Here is a 25,744-nt window from a genome sequence, read left to right as displayed (position 1 = left end):
ATGAGAGGAAACCCTCATGTCCGATTTTCAAAGGGGGAGATCCATCTTATTGGATCCTAGCCAAATTTTACTTTTGCTAGGCCCGTAGTTAAAAAACCAACTTTCTTACGATTACGAGGTTCATTCAAATATGAAATCCAATCCTGGATATACAATATCCCACTCTTTTTTGCTACTCAAGGTTTCGATACATTTCGAAATAGAGAAATTTTTAGTGGAGCGGATGCTATACGCGAACAATTAGTTGATCTGGATTTAAGAATTATTATGGATTCTTCATTGCTAGAATGGAAAGAATTAGGAGAAGAGGGGTGTAGCGGGAAATTCATGATCATAAAGTTATTGACAAGCTAGAGATCAATTAATAAGAGTTGCCACCGCGCTTTTATTGTTTCCAAGGAAAAAGGGAAAAAGTACGAACAAAACCAAGAAGTAAGAAGTTTTCAAATAAAAACTAATAAAAGTCAGAGATCACAGGTAAGGGGGTTGGTTACACAGAGGGAAGGTGTTAGCACCCAAAGTGTCCTAGGTACTCCTAGGGAGCCCTTTTTGTGTGCATATGTATTTGGCATAAAGTGATGTTTACAAACAAATAGAATGAGGGGATGAGAAAAGAATTCATTGATTATATTTTTGTGTTTGACAAGACCTTCGGTCTTGTGCCTACGTTCCAACATATAAATGAGGGATCAAAACCTCGTAGTTCGTGCTATAAATTTCAAAATGAGTGTGTCGATTTTTAACAAAATTTAAGTTTGAAAGGCACTAAGGCCTGAAAATGGTTTGAATGAGTTAGTTCTTTTTGGCTTTTCTGGAAGTTTAAGTCAAGTATAGTTAAGTTTATTCACAAGTTTGATTTAAGAAAATAAGTTTGAAAATGCAATGGCATAAGGCCAAAGTTTCTTTCTTTTTTGCAAAATGGTCCAAGTTTAGAACAAAAGTAGTTCACTCAAAAAAGGTTTTGAAAATGGAGGGAGAGATTTTGAAATTAAAGAGATGGGGAGAAGATTAAGAGACTACCCTATGCACAAAAATTAAAAGTTTAAAGTTGAAAAGATCTGACGAAATGGGAGCAATCCAATAGACAAGTATGTCAATAGAAACCCAGAATTCCCTTGGACTTTTAGAATCAAGCAACACACAAATGCATAATTATATCAATCTTGAAGAGAAAAGGCATCAAATAAAGATGGCCTCATCCAATCTTGTCCACTTCATGATCTTGTTCAAAATAGCCTATGTAGCAGATGAATTCCATAAGTCACAGGTTCAACATAACAACTTAGCAAATGATCAATGTTGCTGATGAACTGGAGAAATCTTTAATGATGTATCAGATGAATTCAAATTGCATGCACTTGGTTCTTCAACAAATTGGCATTGGCCAAGTCCATTAGCAAAGGAATGTTGCCTAAATTCTAAGTCCAATTGGGCAAGATCAAACCAACAGTCCACTCAAAAGTCTTTTAGGGTTTTTGTTATTATTATGTGCATTAATGGTCAAAGACCACACAAACAAGCAAAGCAACGAAGTATATCACACAATATGGTCCAAGTGGACAAAGTGAAAATTACATTAACATAAACAATTAGAATGATATGTATAATGGCAAATGAGAATAAAGTGTTAAAAGTAAATTGAATAAGAGTAAAGACTTGAAATTAAAAGTTAATGGTTAGTAAGTTAGTAGTTAGTTTTGTTTTGCTTTTTGATTTCAAGACATTCTTTGGAGAACACTCAACCCACTTGCCACAAGCATGTATCCTTGAACCAAAACATCTTCTAAAGGAAGGAAATAAGGCCAAGTTTCTACACATACCATGGAAGAGGGGAGACTTACAATCTCACTAACTAGAATGCTTATGCCTTTTATGTCACAAATTTAGCGCTATGTTAAGTAATCATAATTGGACTTATATAGAAGTCACAACTATTTGAGACCGGGCAATAGACTTTTGGTGTTAATGCATGTTGAAGACATAGTATTATGAACTATGCTCATTTAAGCATACCACACACAAAAAATATGCAAAGGTGTGGCCTAATCTCATCCATACTCATGTTAATCTTTCAATCAACTAGCATTAGGACTTTGAGATGTCATTGGCCAATTGAAAATGAATGGATGAAGAAGGGGAATTAGATGAAGAGGGAAAGGGACGAATGAGATAACAAATTGGTCAAAGGAGGACTTTTACCAAATTAATATTATTCATTCATTTTGGGAGATGGAACGTACACTCCATCAATCCCCTAAATCCAATAATATTAACTTGACAAAGTCAAATCAACCTTGACCAAGACCCAACAACAAATAAGAAACTCAATTAAGTCAATCCAAATGGTCAACACAATTAAAATGGCATTTATTCAATTAAAAATAGTAAAGTAATGCATTAAATTTAAATATGTTTTGTCCAAATCCTAAAATCTCATAAAAACACCAAATAAATGGCCATGAGATTTATCATAGGTCAAACAAGGTCAAAAGACCTTGGAGGCAAAATTTCATAAATTTTGGACACTCAAAAATATTTTTAAACAATTAAAAACAAATGAAAAATCAATTAATTCATGAAAAATATTGATAATAATCCAAAAAATAATTTTAATTCAGAATATGAAAGAGAAAATATTTGAATTTTTTTGGTGAAAGTCCCATATTTTTTGGATCAATATTAAATTTATTATGAATTATTGAAGAAAATGGAATTAAAATGAAATTCAGAAAATTCAAAAATACGTGGACCATCAGATCTCCCTCATTAATTGAGGTGGCAGATATGATGATCCAAAACACATGTTCCATGTGTTCCTTAGCCAAACGCGTTGCAAACGTGGTATTCACAAGGGACGGCTAAGATTAAAACGTGGAAGTTGGATCCCATGGCTCAGACTCAAGACACATCATCTCCGGAGGCAGAGCTCCGGTTGTCTTCTCTGGTGAGCTTCATCGGACTGGTCAACATGAACCATCACCAAAATTCCAAACAGGGACATGATTTAAAAGAGAAAACATCACTGAGCACGAATATCACCTCCAATTCATCCAATTCCAACTATATTGAGAGATATGTGAAATTAAAAAATGAGGTTCATGATCTGAGTTGCTTCGATTTGACCTCAAAGCAACTCAATCTTCTTGCCTACATTGGTAGGACTTCAGACAACTCAAGAATCAATGGAATTGAGCAAGAATCAAGGAGAATCGAAGAGTTTAAAATTTCTGCAAATTACCTTCAATGGAGGTCTGAGCTTGCTAGATCTTGATCTGAATCATGCTTGGATTCACTTCAATTGCTTGCAGGAGAGGAATGGAAAGGCTTAGAAGCAATGGATTCCTAGAGAATTGAATTCCAAAACAGTGGAGATTCAAGCTGAAATTCAAATGAATTTATCAGGGTTATCCTCTTAGAGTGAAGGGTGTTTAATGGATATTCAAAGCTGGCGCAATGTGTGTGTTAATTCTGAGCATAAGGGCCTCAATTTATAGGGAAATCAAATGATATTTGCACACTCTCTCCACTTTCCAAATTTGGTAAAATGATGATCCCATGTTGCATGGGCGCGCATAGGCCCATGGAATGATGGTTTGCAAGTCTAAATGAATGATCAGATACTTTGAAGATGGATTAGATTGCAAGGTACATGTGCATTGCCACTGGAAGATTGATCCATGCCAAATGATATCAGTTTGTTTGAGCCATGCGCAACCTATGCATTTCTCATCCAAAATGCATGAATTTTAGCTCTTTGGAAAGGTGAGATTAAGAGGAACAAGTTTGATGTTGAACACTTTTGCATTTGGAGCTTGGAACTTGGATATATTTTAGGTGGGAGTTTGGGAAAATTTGACATATCAAAAATTTTCTAAGTGTCAAGCCATATGTCTCAATATTCCACCTTGCTTAACTTTTTATGGGAGCTTCAAATGAGAAACGTGTATTCATAAAATTTGTAGCTCTCTCAAAGACCTTAAAAATGGTCAAAAATTTCATGTCATTTAGATTTAAAATGATAGAGTTATTCATTTTTGAAGTTTGGAAAAATCACTTGATCAATGGTATAGATCAAAAGTGACCTATAATGTAGCCTCATATCACATGTTCAAAGAAGTTTAATTTGCTCCAAATACAAACATAAAAGTTGAAGTAGACACATTGAATTTGATTTTTCAACTTGGAAATCTTTCATCTCATAAAAATTGAGCAAGTTATGGCCTTGGGAAGTTGACTTTCAAATTAGGGTTTAGACAGAATGACCTATAATGTTTCAACATAGAAAATGATTTTCCAAGCAAAACTAGCTCTAGGTCTCAACATGAAAGTTGTTTATAATGTCATTTAGAGTAAGTTTTATCTTGGGATCATTTTCATATGGTGAAAATTATATGAGATAGGGTCTAGGGAGACCCAGTTTTAATCAGATTAATTCATCTGACCAACCACCATCAACCAACTTGCTAATTTCCAGTTCTCTTGACTTTATTGGCTCATGGTAGATCATATATGCATAAGATGATGAAATTTGAAGTGTACCTTGAGAAATTTGATCAATTGGTGAGATAGCTTGTTGGAGAAATTACTCAAGATACCCAGTCAAACTAGGGTTTCCAAGGCAAATCACCCTTAAACTCTTGAAGCAAACTTGATCAATATAACATGTAGAGAACATTGGGACTCCTCTATGATGCTCATAACCATTCTAGGATCAATTCTTGGTTGTGCTCTTTGTTCATGAGGGTCTTAAACCCTAGATGTGATCAATGAATCAAGGAGATCATGCCCTACCTACAAAAGAGTTAGATGGACACAAAGACATATTTTTGGTATTTTGGTTAGTAAAATGATAATATACAAGTATGATATAATCACAAAGTACTTGGTGATCTCTCCCAAAACAAACCCAATGAAAGAGGGGTAAGGAGGATGCAAAGGTATGATCCCAATGCTTATGTTAATGATGAAATTGCATGAGGGATCTTAGGATCAAAATTTGGGGTCTTACAGTTGCCCATATTTAAGGACATTCTAACTGAGGAGGCGAAGGTTAAAATCTTCATGTCGACTCAGTAGAATGGGCTTAAATAACAACAGATAAACAAATTTTGGTCCCTAAGAGACCTCATGATGCATATGATATGAATGCAAAAGTTAATGCTTTGTGGGGAAAATATTGCCACAAAGGAAAAGAAATCAGAGAGACAGCAAGTCCGCAGGAGCATAATGCATTCCATAAGGAAAACTCACTGGGGAGATAGAGACTCTGGGGGGGTAAAAAGGAGTTATGCGTAGGCCAGGCTACGACTTACAACTGCTAGGGGACTTTGAGGAAATCCATATGAAATGGAAAAACTCAACCGGGGAAACAAGCAACGCCTGCAGGGAATACGAATAAGTCAAGATAAAACTAAAATACCTGACTCGTGCAGGGGAACAACGATTTCACTAAGGAAATGCTCACTCAACTCAATTGGGGAGAACATAAAATTTCAACACAGGAGGAGCGGAAATCTATTATCTACTATCTGTTACTGGGTAAGGAGATAATAAAGATCTGACAGAGAAAACATTTGTCATCGGTTAGGATGAACATATCAAGGATGACTCGCTGAGGAAAAAGCCAGGAGGGAGTACTCATTACCGGTTATTGGGTAAGAATAACCTTGCTGGGGAAAACTGCAGGAAATAGGATTTACAACTACCAGTTACTAGGTAGAAAACCAAGGGGGTGAGAGTATCCGTCATCGATTAGGATGAACATATCAAGGATAAACTCAACAGGGAAGAAAATCCGTCACCGGTTAAGATGAACATATCAAGGATAGACTTTCCTGGGGATGTTAAGGGGGATACCCGTCATCGATTAGGATGAATATATCAAGGATATACCAGCTGAACAACAAAAGGGAAATTACATCTATCGAAAACTTGATAGAAAACCGTCAAAGAGAAAAATTTGTCATCGTTTAGGATGAACATATCAAGGATTCACTTTGCGAGGGGACACAACAGGATTTACAACTACCGGTTACTGGGTAGAAAACCATTCAAAGAGAAAATTCGTCACCGGTTAAAGTGAACATATCAAGGATAGACTCTGAAAAGGGGAACAAAAGTAGGGATTACATCTATCAGTTACTGGATAGAAGACCAATAAGGAGAAGAAAACCCGTCATCGATTAAGATGAATATATCAAGGATTAACTCTCGGAGGAACCAAAATAGGAATTAGAACTACCTTTTTACTGGGTAGAATACCAAAGAAGAGAATATGCGTCACTGATTAAAGTGAACATAGCAAGGATAGACTCCACAGGGGAAGAAAAGATATTCGTCACCGGTTAGGATGAACATATCAAGGATATGCTTTTCGAGGAAAAGATCCGCTAGGGATACTGCTGAGGAGAAAAAGGATACTTTTGCCGGGTATTGGGCAAAAAGTAATAAACCACAAGCTAAGAAGAATATTACCAGTTACTGGGTAATAGACTCTTAAGGGACCAAGATATCTATCTAGGTAAGAGCTAAAAAGAAAACGGTCAATCAAAACTCAACCCAATGAGGACATAACTCAAGGGGAGTAATTCCATCCAGAAAATTTGCTGGAGAGGAAACTGAAATAACAATCATCCACGAGGAAACAAACTCAGTGGGGAAACAGAGAAAGGTTAAAGTTTTTCTGCTTAGGGGCTGAAACTCTACAATTGAAAGAGGACAAACACCAGATTTGGTATGGGGATAAAGTACCACCATAACAGAGAATGAAAATTTCAAACAAATCAAATATCAAGATGCAGGATATGCAAATCATGAATTTATATGAATGTATATGCGTATGTATATATGGTGATTATGCTGACGAAACAATCACGAAGGATACAGAGGTGTTGCAAAGAAATTGAACCACCGGTACAATCCTCGGTTAATCCACAAAATCATGGAGACAAACTGCTGGAGAACAGAGAGATCAACATCCAAAAGGCTCAAACCTGGCTGGGGAAGGAGATCTGCTGAGGATAAAACATCCAAATTGTAGGGAATTTTTAGGCAAACACCATAAAAATGGGAGACAACCCTACTGGGGAAGAATCAAAAGCTGCTTAAGAACCAGGAGGAAACTTTGATTGGGAGCAATGATAGAACGATTGGTGGGGGACACCAAAGCGATCTACCAGGGAAAGATCAAACATCTCCGATGACGATCCACATGCTGAGGAAAAATGAACTCCACTGGGGAAGGCCGAAACTCTGTTGGGAACAAGGACACGCCACAACCAACTCAGCTGAGAAAAAGAAAGAAGCTCCTCTGGGGATCAAACACTTTTTCGAGGAACTGAATTAACATAAATGTCTAGGGATACCCGAAGAGTTAACTGCTTGAGGGAACCTCAGATGCTTCTCACTTAAGAACTTGCTTCTTACTGAAATGCTATTAATATTCTTTTTACATGCTTTGGAAATTTTTTTGCTTTTATATTTTAAAGAAAACTTGATTTTGATTTGAAAATTTAATTTTAAAATGATAATAATAAAATTTAAAACTATTGGCTGAAGTAAATAAGAGTAGAAACAATTAGATAAAAGCTCAACTTTATTTATTGGAATGGTAGTTTGTAAATGACAAGACTCCATAGATTTTACAAAGTTGAAAATGGTAATTTACATGGAAAAGGGGTACATTAAATACAAATGATCCTTAATCCTTCTACCAAATCTTGATATCCAGTGTGCTCTTGACCGCTGTTGGAGATGAACCGATATCAACCCTTGTGCTCAAACAAGTCTTCGAAAATTACTGAAGATCCGTATAATGCAGTTAGTTGCCATAATCCCTAATTTTTGCATAAGTTGCCCCAAGGCGGGGTACTCAACTTATCGGGAAATTCCTTTTTGTTTTATGTCTCTAATTTTTGCCTGGATCGCCCTTTCGGGTTTTCAATCCACCGAGACGCTCCTTTTTGCCTAAGCCGCCCTTTCGGGTTTTCAACTTAGCGAGTTGTTCTTTTATTTTTTTAGGCGAAATATTTCTTGACTACATCTGCGTTCACATGACGAGTGAACTCTTCACCATCCATAGTTGTAAGAATCAATGCACCGCCTGAAAAGGCTCTCTTGACAACATATGGGCCTTCATAATTGGGAGTCCATTTTCCTCTGGAATCTGGTTTGAACATCAAAATCTTCTTGAGCACAAGGTCACCTTCTCTGAATACCCGAGGCTTGACCTTCTTATCAAAAGCTTTCTTCATTCTCTGCTGATATAACTGACCATAACACATGGCAGTTAATCTCTTCTCTTCAATTAAATTCAACTGGTCAAACCTGGTCTGACACCATTCAGCTTCAGTCAACTCGGCTTCCATGAGCACACGCAACAAAGGAATCTCAACCTCTACGGGGAGTACTGCTTCCATGCCATAGACAAGAGAGAAAGGGGTTGCCCCTGTTGAAGTGTGGACGGATGCACGATACCCATGTAAAGCAAATGGGAGCATCTCATGCCAATCCTTGTACGTGACAACCATCTTCTGGATAATCTTCTTGATGTTCTTCTTCGCAGCTTCAACAGCCCCATTCATCTTGGGTCTATAGGGAGAAGAATTATGATGTACAATCTTGAAGTCTTTGCAAAGAGCTTCCACCATATTATTATTCAAGTTCGATCCATTGTCAGTAATGATCTTACTTGGCACACCATAACGACATATAATTTGATTCTTGATAAACCTTACAACAACTTGCTTGGTCACATTTGCATACGATGCCGCTTTAACACATTTTGTGAAGTAATCAATTGCCACCCAAATGAAACGGTGTACATTCGAAGCTTTGGGCTCAATCATCCCAATCATATCAATTCCCCACATGGAGAAGGGCGATGTGGAAGAGATAACATTCAAAAGTGTCGGAGGAACATGAATCTTATCATCATAAATTTGATATTTATGGCATTTCTTCACAAACTTGCAACAGTCAGATTCCATTGTCAGCCAATAGTAACCTGCTCGCAACATCTTCTTCGCCATTGTGTGTCCATTGGAATGAGTACCAAAGGAACCTTCATGCACTTCGATTATCAACAAGTCTGCCTCGTGTCTATCCACGCATTTGAGCATAACCATGTCAAAGTTTCTCTTGTACAGTATATCACCATTCAAGTAGAAATTACCGACTAATCTTCTCAAAGTCTTCTTATCTTTCAAAGATGCCCCAGGCGGGTAAATCTGATTTTGGAGGAAACACTACAACAAACAAGACCTTAGACAGCGCTTTTTTTAGCCTTAGACAGCGCTTTAAAGCGCTGTCTAAACCTCCGCTCCTAAAGGTTTAGACAGCGCTTTTTTAAATCTTAAAAGCGCTGTCTAAGCCCCCCCCCCTTAGACAGCGCTTTGGCCAAAAGCGCTTTATAAGACCCTCTTATTTTAAATTTTTTAGGTATACCTTAGACAGCGCTTTTGAAAAGCGCTGTCTAAGCCCCACCCCCTTAGACAGCGCTTTGGCCAAAAGCGCTTTCTAAGACCCTCCTATTTTAATTTTTTTAGGTATACCTTAGACGGCGCTTTTCAAAAAGCGCTGTCTAAGCCCCCCCATTAGACAGCGCTTTTGCCTAAAGCGCTTTCTAATCCCCCCCTTAGACAGCGCTTTTTACAAAAGCGCTGTCTAAGGTATACGAAATTTTTTGAAGCTTTTGTTTTAAACCACATTTTTTCCAGGTTTATAAACCAGAATTTCTACCTGTTTTCAACCAGATTTTGACAGACAATTATCACATTTTATATATGCCATTTTGGCCTTTTTTCTACCAATTTTTGGCTAACAAATATATATACCAATTCAAACCAATTTTGCCTTAAATGTATCAAAATATATACAAATTTATGTACACATTTACAAGTCATAACATATACTACAAATGTACACATTAATTACACAGCTTTATCATGAATTGACACCACTCCTCTTTGATTTCGTCCACTTGATCCTTTGTATAAAATGCACACTTGAATTCATCAAAGTACTACATAATAATATAACATATTTTGAATTAATTCCAACTATTTAATTATATGAGATATGTGTAAATATAAAAATAACTCATAAGTTAGAAATACATACATCGGTGGGAATCTTTAATCGGCCCAAAGCAAGAGTATCTCGCATAAACCTCAACATGAAATACCCGTAATCTATTTGATTACGTTGTTGAGGACACTACATATGAAAAAAAAAATATGGATTATAAATCCTAAGTTTTATCAAGTGTCATCACTAATATAATAAAAAATGTGGTAATTAAAAATATACCGCCACTTTAATCCATGTAATGGAGTTGGTGCCCCTCCTTGAGGTTTGGATATCTCGTTGGGCCCGAAAAGCTTGTAGGACGCTAATAAAATAAAAATGAAGCAATTAGAACAATTCACATAAACTAAGAAAAATTTTGAACATTCTCACTTACGTGTCAATTAGGACCTTCATATCCGGGTATGTTGTCCAATCATTTCCTAACGAGTCAAGATAATACACAATTTCTCGGATAGGATTGATTGCGAGCAACAACCAATGTCCACTGTAATGATTAGGAAAATGTTAGATGGTAACTTGGAAAATAATTATAATAGATGAATTTAGAATGAAATGCTAACCCGGTATTAAACGGTATAAAAAACAACTTCTCCGCATCTTTATTGTCCATGAGGATCCGAAGAACGTACTCCGTCACGGTATCCGGTCTACTTAAGATTAAACCTAAGTTGACGGTCGCGGGTGCTAAGAATCCGAATGACACGTCCAAACCATTGGGGCGCATCAATTTGTCATACAAAAACCTAATATAAAAACATCATTAACACCTCTTTTGAAACATAAAGTAAACCGGATTAACATAAAGTAAACATCATTAACATAAGTTGTTTAATTAATAAAACAAAGTAGACCGGATTTACCTAATATATGTATTGACAACGGTGACGCCGATTTCTTCATGACTAAAAACTTGCATGAAGTCTTCATTACCAATCATTTAGTCGTAATCAAAGCCGAAAATCCCTACCTCCATATGTACAGTCCGAACACCTCCGGTCGGTATATCGGTCATCTCTAGAAATATCCTGAGGCACGACCTATACTTGGTGGTAGGTTTTTTCCTAGCTACGGTCTTCTTAGCACCAGAACTTTTTACCCGTGCGGAGGCGTTACTAACCTCCTTTTTTTGTTGTGCGGAGGCATTGCTAACCTCATTTTCTTGAAGCTACATGTCATATAAATAGTTAGATCAAATTAAGAATGTAACAACTTCCATGAATATATGTCATATAATTGTATATTACCTCTTTTCTTGAAACCGTGGACTCGGTATGCCGTGGAATCGCATTATCTTTTGATTTGGATTTTGTGGGAGTCTATTTAACATAACCAAGGAAAATATGTAAGTAAAATTTTAAGCATAAATTTTAAACTTTGAATATACACATTAAAGTTAACATAAGTTTTAAGCATACCTCATATCCTACGCATATGAGGTTTGTCGGCCATGCAACAAACGAACCTACTGCTTCGTGCACCGTTGTTGCATCCGAATCATCGCTAGGATATGGTAATGCTGCATTTGGCTCAACTGCAATATCAACTGATACCTTCAAACATCTAGCAGGGAGCTCTCTAGTGTGGAGTAATACTCCGCTAACGTTATGCACTTTTCCCTTGCCAACCATCCGATAGTATGGTGACGACAAATACAGCTGACAATGGGAAATGCCCTAAAACCAATAATAACAAGAAATCGTTAATGTGTATATATGTCAAATACATAATTTAAGCAAATAGTTCAATTTAAGACAATTATATGTAATTACCTTTGGAATGTTCGGCTGAAAGGTACAGTTGATACTGTCTTTGTCCGAAGCATCTCTGTATACTGTTGAGGCGCTAGCCTCTCTTTCTCTCCTCAATGCATCAAGCTCAGCTTGCATGGCTTCCAATCTTGCATGAAGCTCCCGATTACTAGGAGCCTTTCCTTTTTTAATACTCAGGGAGGTCGGAGTGACTCCAAATCCCTTACCCCTCACCCGACCAGAATACTCAGGGACATCTAATGCCCGACTAAGTATGCCCTTAGTATCATCGGGAGATAAAGACTGAGATAGCTCCTCCTGAAAAATCAGATGAATACCGTATACTTGTCAAATATTTGTGTATAAAAATGTTATTCAATTAATGAAAAAATGTTATACTTACACATTTCTGGTATACGTGTAAAACTTCTTCTTGAGGAACTCCAGATTTGCCCACACGGGCTTCCTTCCACAAAACATGTGCAGGAAGAGATGTTTCTGAACTTTCCTCCTTCTGCAGCTACACATTAAGTCATACAATTTGATCAGATAAAACTAATATATGATGAACAAATTTGTTATCGCAATTTATAAATACTTACCATGGATTGTTCTAAGCGTCCATATCCGACACGTCCTTTTCGGTACGGATATGCGGCTTGATGCTCTTTCCCGATTTGTAGCACTTATTCTTTGAAAAACCGGGTCTTGTCTTTTGGATTTGAAAGCTTCCCATTCTTCAGCCGATATCAAACTTTCATATTTTTTAGGAAGCTCCGCATCCACAAAATTACCATCCGCATCCTTAAGGAACTTGGATGATAAAAATGTCCGAAACCCTCTTAGAAGCTTTCCGGCCAATTTCATACAAAAACCTCTTCTTTCTTCTTCGATGTTAAAACATCGCTAAGAAAAACATACAGATTGATAGTTAGTATCGGTAATTGAAAAAACATAATTGATACCGTATAATTAAGGGCCAAATGATTGTACCTTTATCTCACTCCAAATTTTTTCTTTGGACTCATTCAGCTCTTTGTTTCTCCAATCATCACATGTAATGGGAATTTCATTCCTTACTAGTGCACCGATAAAACTAGTTAAGGTATGCCCATTAGGTTCTATAAGCTGTCCCTGGTTGTTCCAACAGACATCTAGTATGATGCCTCGAGATCTTCCTTGGACCACCCTTCTCATTACTGTGATGCCTCTTCGAATTTCTTCTTCCGCGGATACTTTTTTACTAACTTCCTCATGTTGGTCATCAGCCATGTCTAACCTGTAATAAACCAAGGAAACCATCAAATATCAAATATAACTTATAATCAAAGCAATTGAAAACAAAAAAATAAAGAAATCATGCATTATCAGATATAACTTATAATCAAAGCAATTGAAAACAAAAATATAACGAAATCATGCATTATCAGATATAACTTATAATCAAAGCAATTGAAAACAAAAAAATAAAGAAATCATGCATTATCAGATATAACTTTCTCGTTAATTTTCTCACCATGAAATATCCAACACTGATAACTTTGATCAATTCCATGCCTCAGCAAATGCGATTTCAATCCATGTGCGTCAACCTTACCAATATAACAACAACGCAAGCAAGGACAATGCATTCGTCTGGGGTTTCAGCGTGTTGAACAGCATACTTAACGAATTCCAAAACCCCACTCTCGTACTCTTTGGTCATTCGATCGGCACAGATCCATGTTTTATCCATGGTTTTCCTACTTATTAAAGTAAACAATTAATCCAGACGAAAATACATAACTAAGGTAGTATCTTTGAATATCCTAACAATTATAAAGTTCAATTCATTTTAAACTTCAAAAACCTATACATAACCAATGTTAATATAAACTTCAATAACGTATCCGATACGCCAATATACCAACTTTAATTACCTCATCACTTTCATTTTTTATATTACAAGAATCAAACTTTTTCTATTACAATATACCTATAACTATACCTATAACTATATTAGAGTTCGTTCAATCATTTTATGGGAGAAATCTTGTTCCTTTAGAATGAAAGTGAGATGAACAACACTTTCACAGTTAAAAAGAAAAAAAACTACCTATTCAATCTTCAAGTATAATCACTAAGGAAACATGAAGTTTGAACAATATTGAACATCTAAATCCAAAATGATATTTAGAGTTTAAAGTCAAGTAGACACAGACACTGTAACAAAACAATGTATGAAATTTAATACTACCTACCTACCTTTTATTTCTCATTCAGTTAGGGTTGGCAATTGAGCATCAACAGTGTATTTTACAAACAAAAAGAGCAAGCATTGAACCAAACAAAATAACAGAGCATGAAAAATACTGATGAAGTTATTTACAAAGAATAATACACTAAACTCAGTCAACAAGATTATGCACATTCTCAACATTAGTAAACTACCGCAAGATTATAAACATTCTCAACAAGATTATAAACATTCTCAACATTCTCAACAAGATTATACAGTAGAAACGAAGAAATGAAGAAATATTGAAGAACATACCGCAAGAAATGAAGAACAGTAGAAACGAAAAACGAAGTCAACACCCAAATGTCGAGACACGTACGATTCTTCAAACACGTTCAATGATTGAAACCGAAAAATGGAAGTGTATTTGTGTTCGCTGTTATGGTTTTCGCCGTTAGGGTTTCAACGTTCGCAGGAGGGAAAACAAAAGAACAGAGAACGAAAATAGAAATGGAGTCTGAAATTTTATTTTAATTAGACCTTAGACAGCGCTTTTGTGGAAAGCGCTTTCTAAGGTATGCCTTAGACAGCGCTTTCCAAAAGCGCTTTCTATACCCCCCCTTAGACAGCGCTTTTGGTTTTAATTTTTTTTTTAATTTAAAGACTTTAGACAGCGCTTTATCAAAAGCGCTGACTAAGGTCTATATTTAAAAGCGCTTTCTAAAAGCGCTGTCTAAGGGGGGGTCTTAGACAGCGCTTTCATTATTTTTTTGGAACATTTTCCGTGTTTTATTTTAATTTTAACCTTAGACAGCGCTTTCTTTTAAAAGCGCTGTCTAAGATGCGCTGTTAAAAGTCATTTTTGGCGTAGTGAAACATTTGATGTCGTAACACCGCGACTTCTCATCTTTGATCTCTTCAACAGCAAACACATGAGTTGGCCTATCAAGACGCATCACAGATAAATTGGGGACTTCATTCCAATACTTCACTACGATCATTGATGTCAATGTTGCAAGAGCATCTGCCATCCGGTTCTCATCTCGAGGGATATGATGAAACTCAATCTTTGTAAAGAAAGTTGAAATCCTCCTTGCATAATCTCTATATGGTACTAAACCGGGTTGGTTTGTCTCCCATTCTCCTTTGATCTGATTCACAACCAAAGCGGAATCGCCGAAGACATCCAAATACTTAATTCTGAGATTCATGGCCTCTTCAAGCCCCATAATGCAAGCTTCATATTCTGCCATGTTGTTTGTACACTTGAAAGTCAATCTAGTTGTAAATGGTAGATGTGTTCCTTGAGGAGTAATAATCACTGCCCGAATGCCATTTTCATATTGATTAACAGCTCCATCAAATACCATGCCCCAACGGGAACTAGGTTCTAGCCCTTCTTCAAGCAATGGTTCATAACAATCTTTCATTTTCAAGTACAAAATCTCTTCATCTGGGAAATCAAACTTTACTGACTGATAATCTTCAATTGGTTGGTGAGCTAAATGGTCAGCCAAGATACTACCTTTGATCGCTTTCTGAGATCGGTATTCGATATCATACTCTGACAACAACATCTGCCAACGGGCAATTCTCCCAGTTAAAGCAGGCTTCTCAAATATATACTTGATTGGATCCATTTTGGATATCAACCAAGTGGTATGATTCAACATGTACTGACGTAGACGCTTGGCAGCCCAAGCCAATGCGCAACAAGTCTTCTCAAGAATTGAATACCGAGTCTCACAGTCGGTGAACTTCTTACTGAGGTAGTAAATTGCAAATTCTTTCTTCCCAAACTCATCTTGCTGACCAAGAACACAACCCATACTATCTTCAAGCACATACAAATACATGATCAATGGTCTTCCTTCAACAGGTGGAGACAAAATTGGAGGTTCAAGCAAATATTCTTTGATACTATCGAATGCTTTATGGCAGTCTTCAGTCCAATCACAAGATTGATCTTTTCGAAGAAGCTTTATATATGAGCACATGTGGCATTCATGTGGGAAATAAATCTGGAAATATAATTCAAGCGGCCGAGAAAACCTCTGACTTGCTTCTCAGTTTTGGGCACAGGCATCTCTTGTATTGCTTTGACTTGGCATGATCAACTTCAATACCCTTCTCGCTGACAATAATGCCCAACAACTTACAAGAACGAACACCAAAAGTACACTTATTGGGATTCAAGCGGAGTTTATACTTCCTCAAACGCTGGAATAGCTTCAACAAATGCTCAACATGTTCCTCTTCATCAATTGATTTAGTAATCATGTCATCGACATATACTTCAATCTCTTTATGCATCATATCATGAAAAAGAGTAGTCATTGCTCTCTGGTAAGTTGCACCAGCATTCTTTAAACCGAAAGGCATCACTCTATAACATAATTTTCCCTAGGGTGTAATGAATGTGGTCTTCTTCATATCCTCGGGTGCCATCTTAATCTGATTATATCCAAAAAAATCCATCCATAAACGAAAAGACTTTGAATTTAGCAGTATTGTCTACCAACATATCAATGTGTGGCGGAGGGAAATCATCTTTCGGACTGACTTTATTCAAATCTCTATAATCAACACACATGCGGAATTTTCCATCCTTCTTCGGCACTGGTACGATATTGGCCACCCATTGCGGATACTCAGCGGTCACAAGGAAACCGACATCAATCTGCTTATGGACTTCCTCTTTGATCTTCATAGCCATATCAGGATGCGTTCTTCTCAACTTCTGCTTGACTGGCGGGCATTCTGGCTTTAACGGAAATCTATGCTCCACAATATCAGAATCCAACCCAGGCATGTCTTGATAGGACAAAGCAAACACATCTGAATACTCTCAAAGAAGATCAATCAACCCCTTCTTAGCATCTAGACACAGTCGAGACCCAATCTTGACTTCCTTCAGATCATCTTCGGAACCTAAGTTGACTAGCTCAATCTGCTCTTCAAATGGCTAAATAATCTTCTCATCTTGCTAAAGAAGATGAGACAATTCATCACTCACTTCTACATCACTTTCCTCTTCGGCTTCAAACACAGGGAATTCAAAATTTGGAGAAGGAGAAGGATCATTGTATTCAATGGGGTTAGGAACCAACCTGCATAATGATTTGATATTTTGATTTTAGAGAAGTGAATTTGTGACCAAATATTATGCAGATGGACTTATATTGTTTATTTAGGTTATTTGTGATTACCATTTTCAGAATAAAGCAAAAAGTAAAAAAAACATCAAAGATGTGGATGAATAGAATTAATTTTATTGATGATCAATTGAAAATGCCCAAACAATGTTCACTTCTCCCTTAGGCATAGGAGAAGGATTTTAAAATATAAAAGCAATTACTTAGATCGATGCAAAATAACAGGAATATCAACAGCAATCCAATTGTTGCATGTCTGTCCATGCGTCACAAAGTTGGTTTAGTCTTCCTCTTCACTATCCTCTAGCACGGCAACTAAGTGTTGTTTGTTCCCATGAATGAAGCCTCTGCTACGGAAACTGAGTTGCATCCCTTCAGATCTAACGGTTGACGAGCCCTTCTGGAACCGCAAACCAAGTCTTCCTTTGTTGTCGGCGACCTCTACCACACGCCCCCACTGATCAATAGGACCTTCCTCAACAATCTTCTGCGCATCTTTCAGAGAGGACATATGTGCCCCAACTCTCTTATCAGCAGATAAGGCTTGGAATGGAGTTCCAACCTCATCCTCAGCTTCCACATACGAGAAAGATGACAGATGGCTGACTAACAACGCTTTCTCACCTACCACGATCACCAACTTGCCATTCTTGACAAATTTGAGCTTCTGATGTAGAGTGGAAGTAACAGCTCCTGCTTCATGAATCCATGGCCTTCCTAACAAACAGCTATAGGCCAGGTGAATATCCATTACCTGGAAAGTAATCTGAAAATCACTCGAACCTATCTTGACTGGAAGGTCCACTTCTCCAATAACTATCTAGCGCGAGCCATCAAAGGCTTTGATAATTACTCCACTATACCTCATGGAAGCTCCTTGATAAGATAACTTCGACAATGTTGACTTTGGAAGCACATTGAGCGAATACCCTGTGTCAACTAGCACATTTGACAAAGCATCTTCTTTGCAATTCATTGAAATATGCAAAGCCAGATTGTGATTTCTTCCCTCCTTAGGGAGTTCTTCATTGCAAAAGCTCAAATTCTTGCATGAAGTGATATTAGCCACTATATGATCAAATTGAGCCACAGTAACATCTTGCTCCATGTATGTCTGTTCAAGAACTCTCTGGAGTGCTTCTTTGTGCGCTTCAGAATTTAAAAGCAGAGACATCACGGAAATCTTTGAGGGAGTCTGGAGCAGCTGCTCAACCACGTTAAATTCAATCCTCTTGATCAGTCGGAGCACCTCATCATCATCACTATTGGCTTTCAAATTGCTGGATTCACCAGACTTATCTCTTGAACAACTAACGGAATCTACACTAGGCACCTCCGCCTTCTTACCAACAACTGTTTCTTCTCTATTCTCCGGGATCACCGGTCCAAAAACTCGACCATTGCGGGTCACCTTCGTAACATCTGCAATGCTTACCACTGAACTGGTTGTAGGCAATGGGACCTCTTGACCATTCTCCATCATCGTAGCATTGTATTGATACGGTACAACCTTATCAGATACACACGGGACTGGTCCCACTAACCATATTACCAACGACGAAACTGATTTATTGCTGACGTTCTGGTTACTACTGCTATCATACTGAATCACCAACCGCTCCGGTTGCTTCAAAATAGGCACTATGACATTAACATCGTCATCTACATGACGAGATTGGACAATCTGGATCGTGCCTTCATCCATCAGGCGCTGGATGTCCCTTTTCACTACAACACACCCCCTTGGGTTCACGCTACAAATATCACAACCATCGTGATCATGTTCACAGTCACTCACCAAACAGATATCTTTATGCATTTGCACCAAAGATCTTCGGATAAACATGACATCAAAAACTTTGAATTCACCTGGACAACCATCCACCATGTTCACTGAGGTATTCCCATGAGCGGGCAAAGGATTAGCTTTCACATTAGGCGCGTGGTCTTCAAAAGAGACCATGCCACTCTTCATAAGCTTTTGCACCTCATACTTCAGTGGATAACAGTTCTCAATATCGTGTCCAGGTGCACCCTGGTGAAAAGCACAGTGAAGTTCGGGTTTATACCACCAAGGAAGTGGTTCTGGGATCTGCGGTGGATTCCTCGGTTGAATCAAATTTTTGAGGACTAATGATGGGTACAGTTCTGCGTATGACATAGGAATCGGGTCAAAAGAGACCTTCTTCCTCTCAAAATTCTGTTGCTGGTGATGATTGTTGTTGGAATTGTTGTTGTTGTTGTAGGTGTTTGTTCTTTGTTGCGGTTGTTGTTGTTGACGTTGATGTTGATACTGATGTTGTTGTTGTTGAATTGGTGTTATTTGCTTATTTGAAAATACTGGAATGACGGAAGATACTTGATGATGATGATGTTGACGGGGTGGTGGATTTCTTCTTACTTAAGGCCTCCTCTGCCTCCCACTAGAAATTGCGTTTGCTTCACTATCCTTCATCTTGCTGAAACTACTCCCATACTTCTTGCTCGTCGACGCCTCCTCTTTTGACAATCATCCTTCACGGACCCCTTTTTCAAGTCTCATCCCCATGTTTACCATCTCGGTAAAATCACTGGGGGCACTGGCAATCATTCGTTCATAATAAAATGAACTCAGGGTTTTCAGAAAGATTTTTGTCATCTCTTTCTCTTCCAAAGGAGGAGTGATTTGGGCAGCCAACTCCCTCCAACGCTGGGCATACTCCTTGAACGTCTCCTTATCTTTCTGAGATATGGACCTCAGCTGGTCCCTATCTGGCGCCATATCCACGTTGTACTTGTACTGTTTCACAAAAGCCTCACCTAGGTCATTGAAAGTGCGGATGCTTGCACTGTCTAACCCCATATGCCAACAGAGTGCATCACCTGTCAGGCTATCCTGGAAATAGTGAATCAGCAACTGGTCATTATCTATTTAAGTTGACATCTTGCGGGCATACATCACAAGATGACTGAGCGGACAAGAGTTCCCTTTGTACTTCTCAAAGTCAGGCACTTTGAATTTCACTGGGATTTTCACATTGGGCATTAAGCACAGTTCAGCAGCACTCTTCCCAAACAGATCTTTTCCTCTCAGCGTTTTCAATTCCTTGCGCAGCTCAAGAAATTGGTCCTTCATCTCATCTATCTTCTCATAGACATCTGGGCCCTCAAACGACTCGGAATGATAGATGATGTCCTCTACACGAGGCAAAGTGTTCACAACTGGAGGTGGCACAGACATGACCGGGCTAGATGCCAACATGGAAGCAAAAGTGGGAGTGAAACCTTCTGGCACAAAATTAGGTGGCATTCCCCAAGGGAATCCAGCAGGAAGATTGGGAGCGATGTCGGCAGTGGCAGCAGGCACTGTAGATGTAACCACTTCAGAAATGACAGTCCTTGCGGGAGGAGTTGTAGGAGTTGGAGAAGCTTGGCTATGGGCAGCAAGTACTGACTCCATCATGGCAGTCAGTCGGGCAATCTCCTCTTTCAAATCTCGGTTCTCTTGCTCAAGGTGTTCCATGATCTTTGGACGATTAGCTATGGTGTTGTACCGGTGAGTCAGCTTGGCTAAAACACATAACCAATCAGACACTTGGCAAAAACCTGCTTATGCAAATGATGCATGAAATGCAATGCTTGATTATTTTTTATTTTCCAAGGAACTTACTATATCATTTGCAAATATATAATACTGAAATGGCAATTGCAATAATTTTGATATGACCAAAAATCTCTTTTTATTTATATAAATTGGAAGGATTACACTGAGTACAATTTCAGAAACCAAAATAAAAAGATACAAAAGAAAAGGAGACTAGTCATCCTAAGGATCCCTAACAACAATGTCAGAAGATCTGGCTGAAGGCGCGTACTTCCTTCGAATTCGATAAATCTCGGTCTCAAAAGAAGCCTTCATCTGAGTCTTCTCGAGGACAAGCTGGTCAACAATCTTCTTCCAAGCAATGGAAGGCTAAGGCATGCTAGAAGATGAAACCTCTGGCTCTCTTTGTCTCTTCGTCACTCGGTCTTCAAGTAGCTCGATCAGTGCATCTTTGTCCTTAGACTCCAACTTTAACTCTTCATGCTTCTTGCTCAAAGCATGGAAACACTCTTCCCACATATCCTTCTCTTGCTTCATCTTGATGAGTGTGTCTTCCAACTCCTCTACACCTTGGTTAGGGAGAGTTAATGGCTCAACCGCAACCATAGACATAGGTCTTTCATAAGGATAAGGCATCTTCACCTCCATAGCTCTCTTATTCACCCAAAGAGTGTAAGCTTCCAAAGCTACACAATTGCGCGGACCGAGCTTGGATCTTCCTTTCCTATGCATATTATGCTAAGCATTCATAATCTTCTGCTTCAAATGTTGGGGATCTTTACCCTCTTGATAGAAAAGACCTTCTAACAACATGTTATTAGGTTTTTCTCTCAAGGGGAACCCAAGTTGACGACGAGCCAAAGCAGAGTTGTAGTTAATTCCTCCTTGTGTACCAATGAGAGGCACATTAGAGAATTCACCACAACTATCAATAATCTCCACACTGCTTAAGGACGGATCATACCAAACTATATCATCATTAGTGAGAGACATAAGTCTTTGAGACCACCTTAGACATTGTTTGTTCTCCACAAAAGCAGGCGTCTGAGGCAAGTGCGAAATAAACCACTTGTACAGAAGAGGAATGCAACAGACAATAGTTCCACCACCTTTAGAATTCCTTAGATGCAAAGAGAAATACATATCACCCAAAAAAGTAGGTACATGATTCCCAATCAAGAAAAGTCTAATGGTGTTAACATCAACAAAACCGTCAATGTTAGGGAACAAAGTTAATCCATAGATGAGCAACACAAAGATAGCTTCAAAAGCGTCCACACTACCAGCTTGAGAAAAAGTGGTAGCTTCCTTGATGAGGGAAACAGATGGCAACCCAAATAATCCTCCTTTCTTCACCCAATGTGTCTCTATTTCAGACTTCTTCAAGTGAAGAGCTTCAGTAATAATATTAGATCGGGGAATCTCCTCCAATCCATTAAAAGGTACTCTACTAGAAACAGGTATCCCCAAAAGATGAGAATACTCCTCCAAGGTAGGCACAAGCTGAAAATCTGGGAAAGTGAAACAATGGTATAGAGGATCATAGAACTGTACCAATACACTCAAGAGTCCTTCAACCATATCGGCAGACAAAATGGACAGACCCGTGACGTTGTTTGAAGTCCAAGGGATCTAATACAAAAGATGCTAGCTTCCTTAACTCTTTCCAATCTGGACATCTGAAAACTGTACTTCTTAGTGTTCCTTCGTCCATAATCCATGGTCTGAAAATATTTGCAAATGATACCTTAGTTCCTTGAAATTTTGTGTGATGAATGTCATGATGCGCATGAAATGCATGAATGTAACAATCACAAATAAGGGATCACACACAAGGCAAACAAAGGTCAAGGGATGAATCAAGTCATTGTCAAGATCAAACATCCATTTTGGTTGATTATGGTTTACACCTTATCAACACCCAAGTTCCATTGATATTGACAAGACTTGATTGGATCAACCAAGAATCAAGGGTTTGTTGCAAGTCACGAGCATAGAGTCTAGGTAAGAACAATCCCAAAGGAGTGAACTAAGGATAAAAACTTGTATATCATGTTCTAAAAAGTTCCCAGAGTCTTAATTCCATCTATCGGATATTACAGGTTAAGATGATTGACTCATCGACCCATAATATTCTCAAGAGAAACTCGTCTGAGTGTAGTATCGCGTAACAACTGTTATCAAGTCTACAACTGAACAGTTTCCGCACTATGTCCTAAATAGGCCAAGATGGGTTAGGTGTTCTAAGGTCCTCAGCTTCTCAGGCCCAATTAGAAATATTAATGCCTAACCATAAATACTTGTGTGACATTTCCAAATCCAAAGGAGTCTCCACTGAGCAAATGGAATTAAAATAAAATTCAGAAAATTCAAAAATACGTGGACCATCAGATCTCCCTCATTAATTGAGGTGGCAGATCTGATGATCCAAAACACGTGTTCCATGTGTTCCTTAGTCAAACGCGCTGCAAACGTGGTATTCACAAGGGACGGCTAAGATTAAAACGTGGAAGTTGGATCCCATGGCTCAGACTTAAGACACATCATCACCGGAGGTCTGAGCTTGCTAGATCTTGATCTGAATCGTGCTTGGCTTCACTTCAATTGCTTGCAGGAGAGGAATGGAAAGGCTTAGAAGAAATGGATTCCTAGAGAATTGAATTCCAAAATAGTGGAGATTCAAGCTCAAATTCAAATGAATTTATCAGGGTTATCCTCTTAGAGTGAAGGGTTTTCAATGGAGATTCAAAGTCGGCGCAATGTGTCTGTTAATTCTGAGCATAAGGGCCTTAATTTATAGGGAAATCAAATGATATTTGCACACTCTCTCCACTTTCCAAATTTGGTAAAATGATGATGCCATGCTGCATGGGCGTGCATAGTCCCATGGAATGATGGTTTGCAAGTCCAAATGAATGATCGGATACTTTGAAGATGTATTGGATTGCAAGGTACATGTGCATTGCCACTTGAAGTTTGATCCATGCCAAATGATATCAGTCTGTTTAAGCCATGCGCAGCCTATGCATTTCTCATCCAAAATGCATGAATTTTAGCTCTTTGGAAAGGTGAGATCAAGAGAAACAAGTTTGATGTTGAACACTTTTTAATTTGGAGCATGGAACTTGGAGATATTTGAGGTGGAAGTTTGGGAAAAAGTTGACATATCAAAAAATTTCTAAGTGTCAAGCCGTATGTCTCAATATTCCACCTTGGTTAACTTTTTATGGGAGCTTAAAATGAGAAAAGTGTATTCACAAAAGTTTTATCTCTCTCAAAGACCTTCAAAATTGTCACCATTTTAATGCCATTTGGATTTGAAATGATAGAGTTATGCATTTTTGAAGTTTGGAAAAATCACTTGATCAATGGTATAGGTCAAAAGTGACCTATAACGTAGCCTCATATCACATGTTCAAATAAGTTGAATTTGCTCCCACTCCAAACATAAAAGTTGAATTAGATACATTGAATTTGATTGTGCAACTTGGAAATCTTTCATCTCATAAAAATTGAGCAAGTTATGGTCTTGGGAAGTTGACTTTCAAATTAGGGTTTAGACAAAATGACCTATAATGTTTCAATATAGAAAATGATTTTCCAAGAAAAAATAGCTCTAGGTATCAACATGAAAGTTGTTTATAATGTCATTTAGAGTAAGTTTTATCTTGGGATCATTTTCATATGGTGAAAATCATATGAGATAGGGTCTAGGGAGACCCAGTTTTGATCAGATGAATTCATCTGGCCAACCACCATCAACCAACTTGCTAATTTCCAATTCTCTTGACTTTCTTGGCTCATGGTAGATCATATATGCATAAGATGATGAAATTTGAAGTGTCCCTTGAGAAATTTGATCAATCTATGAGATAGCTTGTTGAAGAAGTTACTTAAGATACCCAGTCAAACTAGGGTTTCCAAGGCAAATCACCCTCAAACTCTTGAAGCAAACTTGATCAATATAACATGTAGAGAACATTGGGACTCCTATATGATGCTCATAACCATTATAGGATCAATTCTTGGTTGTGCTCTTTGTTCATGAGGGTCTTAAACCCTAGATGTGATCAATGAATCAAGGAGATCATGCCCTACCTACAAAAGAGTTAGATGGACACAAAGACATATTTTTGGTATTTTGATTAGTAAAATGATAATATACAAGTATGATATAATCAGAAAGTACTTACTGATCTTTCCCAAAACAAACCCAATGAAAGAGGGGTAAGGAGGATGCCAAGGTATGATCCCAATGCTTATGCTTATGATGAAATTGCATGAGGGATCTTAGGGTCAAAATTTGGGGTCTTACAAGGGGTCCACTGACAAATGGGAAGATCGAAAAGTTGGAAGAAGAAAGAATTTTTTGGTTTGACGCATGGAATTAGCTAAGCATTTTCTCCGAACAAATATACAACTAGAATGGATGGTTTTATGTCTATTACCATTTCTTCGTCCCGAATGGAGACCAATTATTCAAGTAGATGGCGGTAAACTAATGAGTTCGGATATTAATGAACTCTATAGAAGAGTTATCTATCGGAACAATATTCTTATTGATCTATTAACAACAAGTGGATTTACACCAGGGAAATTAGTAATGTGTCAAGAAAAATTGGTACAAGAAGTCGTGGATACACTTCTTGATAATGGAATCCGCGGACAACCAATGAGGGACCGTCATAATAAAGTTTACAAATTGTTTTCCAATATAATTAAGGGCAAAGAGGGAAGATCTCGAGAGACTCTTCTTGGAAAACGAGTTGATTATTCGGGGCGTTCTGTTATTGTCGTAGGTCCATTACTTTCATTACATCAATGTGGATTGCCCCCCGAAATAGCAATAGAGCTATTTCAGATATTTCTAATTCGTGGTTTAATTCGAAACCATTTTAAGGGGTGGCTCGGCCCATCTGACAATGCATGTTTTGCCCGCACTTTTTTATGA

The 25,744-nt window shown here is 38.0% G+C and overlaps 1 pseudogene; it reads left to right on the top strand.

The window, feature by feature from the left end:
* LOC127095818 (DNA-directed RNA polymerase subunit beta'-like) lies at window positions 1-25,744 on the top strand (annotated as a pseudogene).

This window comes from Lathyrus oleraceus, chromosome 6 (genome assembly GCF_024323335.1).
Source record: "Lathyrus oleraceus cultivar Zhongwan6 chromosome 6, CAAS_Psat_ZW6_1.0, whole genome shotgun sequence".
NCBI lineage: Eukaryota > Viridiplantae > Streptophyta > Magnoliopsida > Fabales > Fabaceae > Lathyrus > Lathyrus oleraceus.
Note: the sequence above shows the minus strand (reverse complement) of the source record. Positions and strands in the feature narration are given on the sequence as shown.